Source organism: Neofelis nebulosa, chromosome 9, assembly GCF_028018385.1.
Source record: "Neofelis nebulosa isolate mNeoNeb1 chromosome 9, mNeoNeb1.pri, whole genome shotgun sequence".
In the NCBI taxonomy this organism is placed as follows: domain Eukaryota; kingdom Metazoa; phylum Chordata; class Mammalia; order Carnivora; family Felidae; genus Neofelis; species Neofelis nebulosa.
This window is the reverse complement of record NC_080790.1, coordinates 107,465,911-107,479,663: the sequence shown is the minus strand read 5'-3', so window position 1 is coordinate 107,479,663 and position 13,753 is coordinate 107,465,911. Positions and strand designations below refer to the sequence as shown.

Genomic DNA, 13,753 nt, shown 5'->3' with positions numbered 1-13,753 from the left:
ATTATTTTAAGATGGAGCCTTAGATTTTGGATTTTATATTAATTGGCTTCCTATAAAGCACAAGAACATTCACTTCCTAATGTGTCTCTCCCTCTCCACCTGCCTCCATGTTTTAATTGTTGTTATTTGTGTTTACATTGTGTATTCTTAACACATTCACAATGTCCTAGAACCATAATTTCCATATGTGATTAGTATCAGCACTCTATTTCAGTGAAATCAATGTTATCCATCCACCATGTACCATGGTATTGCATGCCCAAAATATTTATCTTGCATCTTTTCTGAATTCACTGTATTTCATTCTCATGGTCTATTTAAAAAGATTTTTTTAGGAAAGTTTGATAGGCACATGTGTTTCACGCGGGCTTTTGTTTTTGCCAACATCACTGTTTTACCTGGAAGCTGAATAATGCTTTAGTTCAATGCAGTATTCTTAGGGTGTATTTGTAACCATTGCTTCATGGTCTTCTAGCACCAAGTATTGCTGTGCACCAGTCTAAGGAGAACCTAATCTTTCCCTGAAATGGGTTGTTTGTTTATGTGCGGATGCTTTAAAAATTGTTTTCTTGGGGTGCCTGGGTGGCTCAGTCAGCGTCTAACTCTTGATTCCGATTCACGTCATGATCTCAGGGTCCTGAGATCGAGCCCCGGGTCAGGCTCCATGCTGGGCCTGGAATCTGCTTAAGATTCTCTCTCCCCCTCTCCCTCTGCCCCTCTCCTGCTCTCTCTCAAAAAAATAAAATAAAATAAATAAAAAGCATTTATTTTCTTTGTTTTCCTCTAGACTGGGATATTTTGCATAGTTGTTTTGCCGTTTTCTTCATCTTGCCTGAATGGCCCTTTTCAAACATTATGGTTTTTCTAATAAAGTATTGGTGGCTTCTTGACTTTCTTTCTTTATCTGAGACCAAAGTGTTTTCCCTTCACAAGTGATGGTTTGAAACCTGAATGTTTTGAGTTTTTTCTGCTTAGAAAGGAAGGCTGGAGGGAGTATTGATGTCATTTTTGTTCTTTCTTAGAATACCAGGGTCTATTTTCTCTTCTGACATTTTGCTAAATGTCCTAGACCAGGTTTACCAGGTTTATATCACTGTATATATGCGTGTGCATGTGCATGTGTAGGGGAGAAGGGGTGCTTCTTGTTCCCATAGGGAGGCAACCTTAGACTTTAGTTGGCCTTCTCGATTCAGATGAAGCATTGATGGATTCTGCCCTTGCTTCAAAGAGAATCATTCTCTCCCATTTTCCTGGCTCAGAGGCATTTCTGCTATTCTTCGGACAAGGAAAACTATGAGGACACCTACCTCTGCATCTTGTTTCTTTCTCACTTCGTGGTTGTGGATGAGAATTCTCAGTGAGTTTGTACTCAGCCATCGGCTTGGGGGAGGGATCCGTATTTGAAGGCAGTGACTCACAACAACTCTCTGTCCCAGAAACTTCTGTTATTTTCTTAGCTGTCAGAGTTATTGCATCGGGTCAAGCTTCATTTCTTGTTTGTTTGTTTTTCTTTTGTTTCATGTTTAACTGTTTTTACTCTGTTTAAAATGTATTCTGCAAGACAGTTTCATCCTCCATGTTAACCTGAAAATCAGTGCAGGATTTTGAGGTAAGCCCAGAAAGTTGCTTCTTTGGCCTTTGAAGATAGTGTGTTGTCCCTGTGGGGAAACTGTCCAGAGGCGTAGAACCACGTGTGAGCGTGTGAGCATGTGAGCCAAGCTTAAGAGAAGGATATTTAACTGAACACTCTGTCATTTATTTTCTTACTCTTAGCTCTTGCTGGTGTCAAGGATCTTGTATTTTCTCCAAGCTTTTTGTTGTTATGTTGTTGCTGTTACCACTTACAAGCCAAATAAGATGATTCACACCTCACTGACTTTCTTGTTGTTGGGAAATTCTTATTTCCCTCCGGATTTATTTTTCCTTGCTCTGAGGAGATTCACAAATTGGAAGGGAGAGGGGAATATTCAGATAAGAATCACTATCAAGATTGTTTTAAAACTCCTGCCTCTTTAATGTTTTGAAAGAAAAAAAAAAACTTAACAAACACCCCCCTTGCCAGTAGTTTTAAGTAAAATATGCTTAAAATTTGAAGGCCTTTTCCCTTTCAATATGCGTGTCTGTAGGAATTCTCACTGATTGGAAAGGTAGAATTACATTGGATTAACGTCTCCAGATAAAGAGCTACCTTTCCGTGTTTTACTTTGAAACACTATTAGTTGAAAAATTATCGAAAATATTTTTTTCTGGGCATACATTCCTTTTCATGTGTGAGGATCACAAAGTATAATTAGGTTTCCCTGCCGTATCCTTCACTGTGTGGAGTGCTGCTTGAGAAACCTGCCTCATATGTGGTTGTAAGGAAAAAGTGAACAAATAGAGAGAGAGCACTTGGTGAATGCTTAGTATGTATTACCTATAGCAGCAACTGTTGTAGTTGTATCGTCCAATGGAAATTTCCTTATTTGGCTTTGCTCTTCTTGAACATTCTTTTGAGGTAACTTACACCTTAAATGAGATTTTTGCATAGCATTTTAAAGCATAAACTCTTTGGGTTTTCCATTTGAACTTTAGTCTGGGATGTCTTGGTTTCATTGGGTCAAAAGTTGATATAAGTGAAGTCACTGGAACTCTGATGGGGACAGGCCTTCCTAACAGTTCTTGCAACAGTTCTCCGAGTCTGTGTCTCCCGGCCCAGGACATTAAGAAAATCACATATGCAACAGCATATCCGTGGCCTTTCTGTGAGCTCCTGTGGAGCTCATCATGCACTATGTTGCATTTCTCCAAGAGTTCTATTCCCTTTGCACACATGAAAATTATGTTGAGTCATTTTTATACGACGAGGCCATCTTCACGAGCCACCCACAAAAGTATTTCGAATACGAAAGTATTTCGAGCATAACATCCTAAATCTAGATTATTTTAAATAAACGATTATTTTACTTGATGATTCGCTTTGGATTTTCTCTTTAAGGTGCTATGACTATTTCATGGCCTTCATGCTAATCAAGAATATTTCTTGGACCTGCATCTTTGGCACCACTTGAGTGATTGTTAGAAATGCAGAATCTCAGGCCCCAGCCCAGACCTACTGAACTAGAATTTGAATTTTATCAAGATCCCCCAGAATTTTACATGCACATTAATGTTTAATGTCACTGTACTGATGTAGCTGGGGCCTCCTTTGATAGGGGAAACCATAACACTCAAAAGAAACATGGACATAGAAGGCCTTTAAACATGTGAAGCAGAAACTCCCTACTCATGATAAAAATTTGCAATTTAAAACTACAACTAAATACTCTTTTTTTTTTTTTTAATTTTTTTTTTCAACATTTTTTATTTATTTTTGGGACAGAGAGAGACAGAGCATGAACGGGGGAGGGGCAGAGAGAGAGGGAGACACAGAATCGGAAACAGGCTCCAGGCTCCGAGCCATCAGCCCAGAGCCTGACGCGGGGCTCGAACTCACGGACCGCGAGATCGTGACCTGGCTGAAGTCGGACGCTTAACCGACTGCGCCACCCAGGCGCCCCAAAACTACAACTAAATACTCTTAATAGATTGGTTAAAATGCAAAGGGATGACAATATGCTTGTGGACTGTGGGGAAACTCACACTCACATTGCTGGGAATTGGCGAATTGGTGGGAAAAGAGCAAGATGCAGAAAAATAAATATAGTATTTGTTACTTTTGTGTGAACAAAGGAACAAAACCAAAAATAAATATTTGAGTTAGCCTGTATGAGCATTTAAAAAAACAACAACAACAACTCTGCAAGCACACATAAGCAACAAGTTAGGTATTTGCAATACATGTAACTGTTGAAGAGCTTGACAGGACCTATAGGTAACTCCTAAAACTCCATAAAAAATTGACAGGTGTATTGGTGAAAAAATGGACAAGATCATTGAACAGACCATTCATTATTGAATAAGATGTTCATGTAAGAGAATATCAAATAGACAATAAATGGATGAAAAACTGCTCAACCTCATAATAATAATGAAAATTCAAGCCAAGAAGAGCTATCAGTCTCCACCTACCAGATGGCCAAAATTAAAAACCTTCACAGCAGCAAGTTACCAGACACAGAAATGGGCTGGTCCAGTGTAAATTGGTATAAGCACTTTGAAAAACTATTTGACATTTTCTACTAAAATTGAGCATGCACATTCCTATGAGCAATCCTAGTGCCAGGTATATACCCCATGGAAATGTATTCTTATAGACTCTAGGAAACAGGCATAAGCCTTATTTGCAATAGCTCCAGACTGGAAACAACACAAATACCAACAACAGTCAGATAAGCATGGCTCTCAAAAAAACAAAACAAAACAAATCTCAAAGAAAACAATAATAACCAAAAAACAGAAAATAAGCGTAGGAGATTATGTAGAGAAATTGGAACCTTTGTGCATTGATGGTGAAAATGTAAAAGTTTGGTGCAGCATCTATGGAAAACAATGTGGCAGTGCCTCAAAAAGTTCAAAATAAAGTTACTATACAATCCCTCAGTGCCACTCTTAAGTATACACACAAAGAGATTGCAAGCAAAGACAGGTCCTTATATGCTAACGTTCATAGTGTTATTACGAACATTGTCAGTGTTATAGCCAAAATGTGGAAACAACCCAAGTGTGCACACAGATGAATGGATAAGCAAAATGTGGTATATCCATACAGTGGAATATTATTCAACCATAAACGTAAATAAAGTATCAATGCATGCTACAACATGGATGAACCTTGAAAACATTATGCTAAATGAAATAAGGCAGTCACAAAAGGACAGATATTGATGATTCCACTTATATGAGTTATTTAGAATAGGCAAATTCATAGAGACAGAAAGTAGAATAGTGGCTACTAGGGCCTGGGGCAAAGGGAGGATGGGGAGTCATTATTTAATGGGTACAGAGCTTCTCTTTGGGATGACGAAAAAGTTCTATAAATTGTAATGATGGTTGCAATACTGAATGTACTAAATGTCACTGGATTGTACACATAAAATGTTTAAAAAGGTATATCTTATGTTATGTATGTTTTCCCATAATAAAAAATAAGACAAATTATACTATGTGCATAGAAAAGAATATCGTATGGTGATGAAAACATGCTACAGCTACACTCAACATGATGAATGTCTCAAATTTACTGATGAAAGCTATACACAAAATAATGCATAACATTAAATGGATGTAAGTACATACATATCAATGACAAAATAGGTGAAACTAAACTACAGAGTATTGGGATGAGAATGAAGTGATTACATTAGAAAGTACTGAAACAACCACCATGGAAGGCAGGTCCAAGGCTGGGAATGGGTACAGATCAGGGGGTCAACGAGAGGTCTACTGGGATGCTGGTGCTGTTCCATTTCTTTATCTAGGTATTCACTGTATAATGCTTTGTTTAAGTGTACATTTTAAGTGCGTTTTTCAGTAGGTATTGTATTTCATAATAAAATGTTTAAAAAAGTAATAAAGGCAGTTAGGTCGTGAGTAAGTTAGTGGGAGAACCAGATATAGGAAGCATGATTATTTTAATTTTATGCCATTTCTATTTCATTTTTTAACTCTAAGGTTATATTACATTTGTTTATTTTTATTTGAAATACTATACCAGTAAGCTATCAAATGACCTGGATTAGATAACTGGAGAAAAAAATGTTGATTTTACATATTTAACCTATACAGCCTTCCAGAAAATACAAAGACTTGCTTTGAGTAAGTATCAAAACCAATATATCTTAAATACAAATATTAAATTAAATTTATCTTCAGAATCCAACCTAGGTCATTCAAAATCAGGCATTTAAATATTACAAAAAGAAAGAAAGAAAAGGAAAGGAAGGAAGGAAGGAAGGAAGGAAGGAAGGAAGGAAGGAAGGAAGGAATAAAGAAGGAAGGGAAAAAGGAAAGGAAGGAAGGAAGGAAGGAAGGAAGGAAGGAAGGAAGGAAGGAAGGAAGGAAAAGGAGGAAAATGGATTCATTTGTTCCATCTTGAGACTTAACACTGCTTGGCCAAGGCTTAATCTGGGTAGCAGTTCTTCCCACAGAGAAGTCTCCCAGCAAGCCAAATTAACTTCCTTGTTTGGATCATGCATTAAATTTCTGAATAAAGCCGTTTCCCTGCAGAGAATCAGGAAGCATTTGTGGGCAAGAAGATTAAGCTTCCTCTGTGAGAATATCACCTGTTACTCTTGGCTCATTAGGCAACAACTTCTTCCCTGGTCCATGGGCTTTGTTCAGGTGTCTCTATTTATGACTGCACAAAAAATTAATAACCCTGCCTAAGAGTAAAATCTTATTTGGGGGCAACATGGCATTGAAAATTGAGTAAGAATTGGGATAAACAATGTCAGCCTGTTTCTTTGGAGACTTTGTGTTTAGCTATCAAAGCACAAGGATGTTGGGAATCTGTAGGGCAGCTTATCAAGCATAGTCCAGAACAGCTTATCAAGCAGGGTCAGTTTAGGAAAAGATATGTTTTAGGGAGCTTGTGGTTTATTTCTGGGCATCCATTTTCACTTGAAATCACTGGGACCTCTTTTTGTACTAAAATAAGAAGTCATGTAAGTGAACCTAATATTCTTTTTTGTTTTAAATGCTTGTTTTATTTATTTATTTTTGAGAGAGAGAGAGAGAGAGAGAGAGAGAGACAGACAGACAGACAGACAGAATTCCAAGCAGACTCCACACTGTCAGTGCAGAGCCCAATGCAGGGCTTGAACTCATAAACTTTGAGATTGTGACCTGCGCTGAAACCAAGAGTCAGATGCTTAACCAACTGAGCCACCCAGGCACCCAAACCTAATATTCTTTTTAAAGCATTTGTTTTTCCTGTGCTGTTTTTTTGATTAAATAATTTTTGAACACCTTATTGTAGAAACCGTGAATTCCCTTCAGTAAATAATACAGCAGCAAAGATCAGATATTTAAAAGTGCATAGAAAATGAAGGTGTTCATTTATAAGATCTATTTAAACTTTCGGGCCCTTTTTATCAATAAATCTTTACACAACTAAAGGACAGAGATCTACACAGATAGTTCAATAAGGTAATGCTTCTGAATTCATTCCCAAATTGACTTTGTGACTTTGGCCTAAAAAAATTCTTAAAAGTGTAGGTAGAAGATGTTTCATAGTGTTATTTTTTTCATATGGTTGTATTTTCACTTGTGCCTTTTATGTTTTCCCTAATTTACTTTAAAATTAACAGATAAAGCTAATGTGCTTATCATTCAACAAATATGTGTTTTTGTTTATAAATGTGCCTTTCTTGGGGCACCTGGGTGGCTCAGTCGGTTAAGCGTCCGACTTCAGCCCAGGTCACGATCTCACGGTCCGCGAGTTCGAGCCCCGTGTCGGGCTCTGGGCTGATGGCTCAGAGCCTGGAGCCTGCTTACGATTCTGTGCTCTCTCTGCCCCTCCCCTGTTCATGCTGTGTCTCTCTCTGTCTCAAAAATAAATAAACGTTAAAAAAAAAAAATTAAAAAAAAATAAATAAATGTGCCTTTCTTTTATCCTTTATAATTTTAGTTGAGGAAGATACAGCGTGCCTGAAATGCAGTCTGCCTAGTCATTCAGAAACTTAGGGATGTTTTTCACTTTATTGTTACATATTCCTGGTATATCTAATATATTTTGCAGCAACTCATTGCCTTAAAAGGGAAACTTTGGATAAACTCTCATAGGAAAATCTGACCTGGAACATTTAAAAATATTAAAATATTTTTCTAAATAAATATCTGTATGTATACAATTAAAACACTCAGCACTCAATATGTCATTTCACATTTCACAACTTGTAACTATTGTATATATTGATTTGTGTCTCATATGGGTCAGCGTGGTCTCCCATTAGAATGTGCTATTTCTATGTGGTGCAGTTTCTCTGACAACACAGATAATACCAGCTATGGGGATCAGCTGTATGTCAAGCATTTAATGTTCCACTTCCTGCTGGTTTTAATTTTTAATAAAAAGAGGAAGGGTATAAAGATGAAACAGAAGTAATCTAAAGTGTGTAAATCGTGCTTTCTCTCCTTGTGATCCTAATCTTGACTTTTATTGCCTCATTGAGGAACAAGGTTGTATGTGCCCACACTGTTAAACCTAGATTAGGTCAGCTGGCCATGTTAGGCAAAAGATAGCTCTTTGGCTCTCTGCTTTAAAGCTAGCTGTCTGGTGTTTCAGATTTGCATTGGAAGGCAATGAAGGAATATCACAAACATTCACTCTTCCTCTAGATCTTTAGAAGGAAGGTATTTTAATAAGTTAACTCTGTTCTGATTTTGGTCAGTGATGAAATAATTTTCATTTTGTGTGCTATCCAGCAAAAAAAAAAAAAAAAAAATGACAGCCACAATACGGAGGCAGGATGTAAATATTTTTTTTATTGCCTTAAATTCGCTTATTTAAAAAACAAGCAAAATAAAGGAATATAATCAATGGCAAGGGTTGTAGTTTGTTTTGCTTTGTTTTTTGACTATGTATGTCCAAGTTAGGTCTTGTCCCGACTCCTTTTTTTTTTTTAACTGCTTTTAATTAAACCCCTGTTTCTCTTTGTTTAATACTATTTTCTCCCATGAAATAATAAGGGATCAAGGTAGAAATTTTGGAAAGTGTGCATGTTAGTTAGAATATGAGTCTGGCTGCTGTAACAAAGATCCCAGTGACTTACAATTACAAAATTTAATTCTTTCTTTTAAAATGCTTATTTATTTTTTAAATTTTTTTTTTTCAACGTTTATTTTATTTTTTGGGACAGAGAGAGACAGAGCATGAACGGGGGAGGGACAGAGAGAGAGGGAGACACAGAATCGGAAACAGGCTCCAGGCTCCGAGCCATCAGCCCAGAGCCTGACGCGGGGCTCGAACTCACAGACCGTGAGATCGTGACCTGGCTGAAGTCGGGCGCTTAACCGACTGCGCCACCCAGGCGCCCCAAAATGCTTATTTATTTTGAGAGGGACACGCGTGCGTGCGAGAGAGAGAGAGAGAGAGAGAGAGAGAGAGCGCGAGCTCGAGTGGGGGGAGGGGCAGAGAGAGAAGAGAGAAAGAATCCTAAGCAGTCTCTGTGCTGTCAGTATGGAGTTCAATATGGGGCTCCATCTCATGAACCGTGAGATCATGGATCTGAGCCAAAATCAAGAGTTGGATGATTACCTGAGTGAGCCACCAGGTGCCCCGATTATAGTTTATTTCTATCCCACATTACTTACCCTGAGATAAGCAGTCAAGGGCTGATTTGGTATCCACGGTGTCCAGGACCTGGGCTCTTTTCTTATTACTATGCTGCCGTTTTGAAGCATTGCTTTAACCTCATGGTCTCAGATGGCTGCTTCAACTCCAGCTTTCCAGCAAGAAGCAGAAAAAAGAAAAGAATATTCTGTACATTCCCAGAAGTCTTATACATCACTACCATCTAAATTCCATTATTCTGGGCTCAGTCACACAAGGAAAACTGGAAAATCTAGTCTTAATTTCATATGGTCATGTGCTCAGGTCAAAGTAGTGTACTAGTACCATAGGAAGAAAGGAAGACCAAATATTGGCATATTTCCTTCCATTATCTTAATGCATTCAGTATTGTAAAACCGTATTACACTATATGTTAAAATATGCTGTTTTTGTTTAATGTACTAACACACCCTGAATATTTCTGTCAATATTTAACAACCTTCAAAACATTATTTTAATGGTTGAATAATATTACATACTATGTACATATCATAATATATTTAACTAAATTCATAATTTTGAATATTAAGAACTTTTTCTAAAGACACCAATATTTATAAATGTTTTTGTGGCTAAGTTCCTTAACTTAGATACAATGAACATTGTAAGGTTATTAATAAGTTCAGAAAGGTGATACAAAGTTATATTCCCTCAGTTAAGTCAAGAGTACTTACTGCCCTAAACTTTTCCCACTACTCAATAGCATACTTTTTAAGACTTGAGAGTTAACAAGTGGTGTCTTATTATTATTTTAATTTCAATTCCCTTGATAGTGAAAAATATCGAAACTTTAAAAATGTGTTTTTGACAATTTGGGCATCTGGTTTGAATTTCCTTTAAGTGATGTTTTTCTCTTTTACAACTTACTAACTTATGAGAGCTTTTTGTGTGATACAGATATTATAATTTGTTTACATATATTATAATTTATATTTCTTTAAATATGTTTAAATATTTTCCCAGTTTGGAGGTTAGTCTTCTCTTTTGATAAATATTTGTATTCTTGGAAATGTATTCTGTTGCCATGTTTACAACAAAGATTTTATTTATATTCACTCAGCAATCACTCAATGTGCATTTAATGAGAAAATCAAAGAGTTAACAATTAAGATTTATTCCCCCATTTTACTGTACTTAATGCTTACTGCTAGCTTTTTCTTCTTTAATCAAGACTCTCCTATTCTGAAGCTTTAATTTTGATTTGTATCTTGGTTGACTAGAGTAGATACTTTAATGATACTTTTGAGAAAGGTTGCATATATGTTATGTTATGCTTGAGGTGCTCAAGCATATCAAAATATCCTTCTTTGACTTTACCCACATGCTTGGGTGATTGTATAGAATCCTTCATTATAGCTGTTTGCCTTCAGAACTCTGCTGACCTTTTACCTTCTGGTATGGGATAGAAGAGGTGATTTTTATTATTTTTGTTTTGTTAGATACTGTTGCTATTTTTGTTTTGTCTTTCCAAAAGCTTTTAGATTTTTTTCTCTTCCGTGAAATATTAAAAAAAGAAACCAACTCAATATGACATGTGTGGATATTAATAATATTTCATAATTTTCTCCTGGAATCTCAAGAGTTAGTTTTTATAGACAGACTTGGAAATGTTCCCTTCCATTCTGTCTTTAATTTTTATTTTTATAGGGTCTGTCTGGACCCTATGTCTCTGGAGTATCAGTTTACACTATTTGGGTTTACTTTTACTTTTTGTATGTATTATCTACTTTCTCATCATCTTTATATATTTTCCCCCATTCTGGAAGAGTTTAAAAGGCTTGTTCCTGCACCAATGGTTTGATTTTTCTGCTCTGACAATTGTGTGTCCTATTTCTAACAAAGATCTTAATTTTGCTATGGTACTTTTCTTTCTTGACATTGTATTTCTAGCCTATCCAGCTCTTGTTTTGCTTCTGCCTATGTCTTAGCTCCTGATTTATCGCATTCTCAGGCCTTATCTTCTCATTGTTTATATCGTTCTTGTTTTAAGGAATTTTATTAATCCTGTAAAGCAGATGCTTCACTTATTTTGCTTTAGTAAATATTTCCCCAAATGTATGCTCCTTCTCCTTGTTTTGGTTTTTCTGCCTTTTTGTAATATACATGATGCTGTGTTTTTAGGGCTCAAGGTTTTAAAAAAAAATTATACCTTTCAATAGTTAATTCATTTTTTTCAGTTTCTGTATTTATTTTGAGAGAGAGAGTGGGGAGGAGGGGCAGAGAGAGAGAATCTTAAGTGAGCTCTGCACTGTCAGTATGGAGCCCAATGCGGGGCTCAAACTCATGTACCATGAGATCATGACCTGGGCCTAACCCAAGAGTCAGACACTTAACTCAGTGAGCCACCCAGATGCCCCATTCTTTTTTTTAAGTTTGTTTATTTTTTTTAATAGTGAGTGCTTGAGCAGGGAGGGACAGAGAGAGGGAGAGAGAGAATCCCAAGCAGGCTCGGTGCTTTCAGCTTGGAGTCTGATTCAGGTCTGGATCCCATGAACTGGGAGATTATGACCTGAGCTGAAATCAAGAGTCAGGCCCTTAACCAAATGAGCCACCCAGGAAACTCAATTTACTCATTCTTGAACAAAGAGTTGTCTCTGATGTAGATCTGACCGTTACCCATAAGCATGAAAAAATGGTTTGATTCTTGGATCTTTTCATGTGTCTATATTTATTTATTTATTTATTTATTTATTTTTAAATTTTTAACGTTTATTTATTTTTGAGACAGAGAGAGACAGAGCATGAACGGGGGAGGGTCAGAGAGAGGGAGACACAGAATCGGAAGCAGCCTCCAGGCTCTGACCATCAGCACAGAGCCCGACGCGGGGCTCGAACTCACGGACCGCGAGATCGTGACCTGAGCCGAAGTCGGACGCCCAACCGACTGAGCCACCCAGGTGCCCCGAATGTGTCTATATTTAAAAAAGGGTTTTTTTGTTTATTTTTTAAGGAATCTTCTGGATATTGTATTAATATATTTATACTGCTAGTTCAGTGACTTAGTTGCTGGAAGGGCATGGTAGCTTTCTGTATTTAACTTTCTAGTTGGCCTGTCCTCCTTATCAGGTACATAGTGTGACCCATGTATGACCTTGTACCTGCTACACCATCCTGCTACACCATCAAAATACACTCCATCTCAGAAAGATGATCAAAAGTTTGCTTGAATAGCTTCTTCCTAAGACTCTCTGCTGGGGCATGCTACTCCCATGGCCTCCTCACCTGTACCCACCAACTAGGGGAGGCAAGGTTCCTAGGATCCTGCAAAGATTGATTCCAATAATGTTGTGTTTATTTCTCAAGATGGAGGTGTGCAAGATAGCCCTTAATGTTTCCCTTCTCACTTATATGTAGCAGAAGTTTGATGTTGAATATTGCTGGTATTGTGTCAGGGCTGATGTAGTATTCTCTGCATTTGTAGTCGATTTTGTAGTCTATTGGCCATTTTAGAATGGATCTGAGAGGCATAGCACAAAATGGTAATATAATGTTTTTTTCAGGCTTCCATCTTATGTGTAAGTGCCAAGTTTATATATATACTTTTGTAATTCCCATAGTATATGATGATGTGATTTAAATATTATTTGGTGTTCTGGCAAAAATTATTTTAATGATTTCCCCCAGTACATGGAAGTATCATATATTACTTTTCTACTTCTTCTTGTTGTCTGGCTCTCTCCCACTCACGACAGTCAGTGATTTGCTGAGGTTGGCCCCAGGATAGATTTGTAGGTTCCCAGGTGAGGTGGCTCCCATTTGGATGAGGGCAGTTTTTTAGAAAAGGCAACTCTGAGCTGTTAGCAGCCAACACTCTGAGGAGCTAGAGAATGGGGATCGCCATTCACAGCATCCCATGTATGAATTCTGTACATTTCCTTCCACGTGAATTGCATGTGTATACTTTTTACCCATTTTCCCCTTTGTCAATTGTTAATTAATTGTTAGTTATTGAGCAGATAGTTACTGGTTGCCTATTAAATGTTAGAGCTCTTGAATGTTTCTATTAGATTTCTTTTAATGAAATTCCAGGGATTCATTTTTTAGAGTTCTTTATATTAAGGACAGGATCTCTTTACAATTAGGCCATTATCATTTTTTAATCTATTATATTTGTAATAAAATAGTTTCCTAGTTTTCTGTTTTCCTTGTGACTATATAGATGGTTTTAGTCTGAAGAGGTTGAAAGCCTTGTTCTCTTGAAATTACCAGTAAAGTTTTCTATATTTCTCCCATTTGTTTTATGTCCAAACAAAGTCATGCAAGACATCTGTAAAGCTGATAGATACTCAGATCCATGCTTTTTATCTCTTACTTTAGTATTTATCTTTTCTTAATCCAACAATTTAGTTTGATTTTTTGTGATAAGTGAGACTCAAATGAATATATTTTCTTCAGAGATCACCAGCCAATTTTTACAGTGCTGTTTATTAAATATTTCTTACATGTTCTTGTGTGAGTTTCTTTATCTATACCCCAAAGGATCACACTTCAACATTCCAT

At 36.9% G+C, this 13,753-nt stretch overlaps 1 protein-coding gene and 1 long non-coding RNA gene across 4 annotated transcripts in view; one reads left to right on the top strand and one right to left on the bottom strand.

The window, feature by feature from the left end:
* The window catches only part of PLCB1 (phospholipase C beta 1), a 706,541-nt gene that overhangs the window by 131,865 nt on the left and 560,923 nt on the right, over nt 1–13,753 (top strand). The window lies entirely within an intron of this gene.
* LOC131485431 (uncharacterized) overlaps nt 1–13,753 on the bottom strand; it is a 91,420-nt gene that overhangs the window by 29,957 nt on the left and 47,710 nt on the right. The window contains exon 2 of the long non-coding RNA XR_009248841.1: nt 9,235–9,365. This is a non-coding gene — a long non-coding RNA (uncharacterized LOC131485431). The remainder of the gene's footprint in view (nt 1–9,234; nt 9,366–13,753) is intronic.